Raw genomic sequence first — 3,727 nt, 5'->3', positions numbered from 1 at the left:
AACGAACGGTTTGCAGAATGTCCACTAAATGACGTCAGCACCGAATTTTGCTGTGCCTTATATGGGTCATCTCGGCTCATTAGAATCGCTCCACCTGTGTGGTCCCGCCCACATAATCCCCATACCTGTTGGCTGTCAGTGTGATGTACAAACCAGTGGACCAAAATGCCAAAATCAACGGAAAGCGAGTTGGCAGTCCAATTGCTGATATTTACTGGCATCGTCGGAGCATCTACGATGGAAATGTGCGCACACGCGTCCGTAAAGAGTGTTTGTGTGTGCGACGCAATTCACCGACAGGAGCTTTGACAACATGGGTCGCTACAGCTCAGGATATGCCTCTAACCTGAGGCTAAAGTTTGGATCATTACCGACAGTCAGAGAGCCAACCACAGACACTGAAGCGGTAAGTTACTAAATATTATGTAATATGCTGTGTTACAGTTTACCGTTACTTTCTTAGCATTGGTGTGTTAGCATTGGCGTGTTGCGCTAAAGTTAGCATTGGCGTGTTGCGTTAAAAGCTTCCATTGTATTGATATTGAGGACCGTTAACGATACGTAGTACTGCGGGGGCCCAAACCTGTAAAATAACGCTAGACATCAGTTTGCTTGGGAACATTTTGTAGCTCGAATGCGGCAGCAAGAGCAGCTGATCTGTGTTTGTTTACACACCGATGCAAAGACGACGTCACCAAACGTTTGTTTTTGCACCGCTAACGAAGGGATTTTACGAGCTATTGGTGCGTCACAACATCAGTTATAGTGAAATAGTAACGTGTTCCACATTTCAGATGTAGTGGTAAACTCTGACTGTCTGTCTGACTGTCTGTCTGCTTACAGAGCAGCAGCTAACATCAGCGTCCCACACCGACCCACCACAGCTACTGTTGGCAGTCAGCTGTCTAGGAGGACAGGTAAAGGTGTGTAGCCTGACATGTAGCCTACTTGAGATCAGGTTTAACAGCAACTACTAGTAGTTGTGCAGATGTGTATTTCTATTATGTGATATCATGGGTTTCATTCCTCCATACAACTCTGTTACAGCTACTGTGTCCTGCAAGGACTTTGGTGGCAGCCATGGTTCCAGACCCGTTTCACAACCACTCCAATAAGGAGACCATCACAGAGAGCTCGCCTGGACCCGGTAGAGGAGGAGGATACTTCGGAGGGCAGCTCTTCCTTGACTTCAGAAGAGCTTGATATGATCCTGCAGAGTCGGCCACAAACAGTTTGCGTTTGTGTTCTGATATAACTGTGAATTTCAACTGCTGATTAATTTGACAATAAAGTCTTTACAGTAATTGTAAAATGTGTCATGGTTAATATTACTGAAGTAATGGTCAGGAAGACTGCATAATATGTTGCATAGAGGGATTTATTTTTATAAAACACAATTGATAAACAAACAACAGACTGCTGTATTCCTCTTACGTGTAAAGCACCATAACCAGCTGTATATTTCATGCGTTTTGGAGAGAGAACATTCAGACAGACAGTTCCAACCAGGATGTCCCACCATGCATGCCTCTTCCTCCTCCAGCTGCTGCATCCGTCTTCTTACCTAGTGTGAATCATGATAATCGTCATGTTATGTGAATAATAATCTCAACAGACAACTTGGTGTAACAAAGTAACATTACCTGTGGTGTCTCCATGCAGCAGACGTGTTCAGTGTCTGAAGGCCCACATGGTCACCTAGATGAATATAGTACAGAATTTGAGCATTTCAACAACAAATCTTGTTAATATGGTAACCTGACTGACTTTGCTGACAAGCTGAGGTGTAAACCTCATGTTTGAATTTTGTAACAGTAAGTTTAGCACATAATGTTGAGATGGAGCACAATCACGTTTATAAAACACAGCACACAGCCTATAATTCACAATTCAGCACATAATTCTGGAGGACGACATGATACTGACCAAATCCTGTTGCTTGTATATCTTTATGTGTAGAGGATGACGTTTTTAATCCCGTTAATGTGATGTAAACAAACTGCCCGCATACAGGATGCTGTTTTCATTGGGTTTTCATCCGTTTAAATATAATGTTCCCCATTTGGAAAACATGCAACAATGAACTGTCAACAACACGGCACTACTAACGATATTAATTGTTGCCGAAAATAGCTCACAGATACGTTACTTATAGAGCGAAGAACGCAGCATTAGCGTCATTGTGGCTAGCGCTAGCTACGCTAACACATCGAGTTACCGTCCAAAACGTTACACAGACATGTTAACTAACCATCCAGGTTCGTCCTGCTGCATCCGCGGCGTCGGAACTTCTACAGGAGCCGGTCCTGGTTCTGGGTCGGAGTCCGGTTCGAAGCGGTACGGCTGGACCGCTGTTAGTTTGTAGCGTAGAACCATAACCATGGCAACAAGCTGGACGCGGACAGCATGGGGCGGAGAGACACAACCACTTCCTCAGTAGGAGCGGGGTCAGGGGTCATCTCATTAGCATAAGGCTACACCCCGACAGAATCACCCGTTTGAAAAAGTGGGGTAAAAAAGCTGAAAATGAGGAGTGTGATCCACTCCGAAATACATGTTCCGAATGTTTTTTCCAGTTGAGGAATTCAAAGACCAGGTTTGGAGACATCAATAACTTATATTAACTTGTGGAAAAATAGCATAATAGGGCCCCTTTAAGTAAACCTAACAAAGGCAATCGGAGATAAGCGGTCACACGAAGCTGGTTATCAACTCGTTAACTCAACCCAGGGTTTACCTGCCCAGCTATGAGCGCGTGCACATGAAAGAGGCGGCGTTTGCAGCATTTGACCAATCACATACATGGATCAGTCTACGGCAGCGGAGCGGCGTATTTCACATTCGAGGAGCAAACCATAATCTTACAGAAATACGAAGAAGTTAAACATATAATACAGGCAAAAGCAACAGTTTCATCTGCCAAAAGCAGGAAGGACAGCTTGCAAAAACTTGCCGACTGTGTGAATGCGGAAGTCGTATTAATAGTATTAGTAGCAGTATAATATGACTACCCACTAGACACTACTAGATCTGACTGATTACATGATCACTTTAACTTCGCTGATAGCTTAGTGGTAGAGTTCTGCCCCATGTGACGAGGCTTCTTGCAGCGGCCCTGGTTCGAATCCGCCCTTCTGCCGTCTTTTAAATCATGTCGTCGCTCTCTCTCGTCCCTTTAACTCTTACGATGTCCTTCCGCAATAAAAGGCCAAACATATAACTTTAAAACAATGAATGTGTTGCTTGGATGTATTCTTTTAACGTGGTTTATGACAATATCAGCCCCATTCTTTCAGCTGCAATCCCGGCGGTGTAAAACGGACTTGGGAGCAAATCAAATAAATATAAAAACATAATTCAAAGTGGTAAGTAGGCTGTACGCTGACAAAGAAAAGTCTTTCCCTCCGATGAGAATCTGTATCTCTCATAAAAAACATCGTCAGGGACAGAAAAAGGGTTTTGCCGGTCTCTGCTTCTTTTTTTTTTATATACGCGCACCAAGACAGCTGATTGGTCAGTCGGCGATGTGTTTCTTCATGTTGATCTCTTATCAGGAACATAACCTGCTCCGGAGCAGGTTGTCTCCACAGCGTAAGTTACCATGGCGATCTACCCCGGTAAGAAGTGAACCAGCGTCGTAGGACGGAAAACCCAGAGTTAACGCTTAAGTTACCTCGCTAAGCACAAATCCTGCTTCGTAGTACAGGCCCCCGGTACTCTTACTTGT

At 44.2% G+C, this 3,727-nt stretch overlaps 1 long non-coding RNA gene across 1 annotated transcript; it reads right to left on the bottom strand.

Moving 5' to 3' along the window:
• Nucleotides 1–1,300: 1,300 nt before the first annotated feature.
• On the bottom strand, nt 1,301–2,584 carry LOC311020990. The gene is made up of 3 exons (XR_014597961.1): nt 2,252–2,584; nt 1,644–1,698; nt 1,301–1,564 (listed from the first exon to the last, which is right to left on the bottom strand). It is a non-coding gene; the product is annotated as an uncharacterized lncRNA (long non-coding RNA).
• Nucleotides 2,585–3,727: the final 1,143 nt, after the last annotated feature.

This window comes from Eutrigla gurnardus (assembly GCF_963514095.1).
Source record: "Eutrigla gurnardus genome assembly, chromosome: 11".
NCBI lineage: Eukaryota > Metazoa > Chordata > Actinopteri > Perciformes > Triglidae > Eutrigla > Eutrigla gurnardus.
This window is presented reverse-complemented; position numbering and strand designations above follow the sequence as displayed.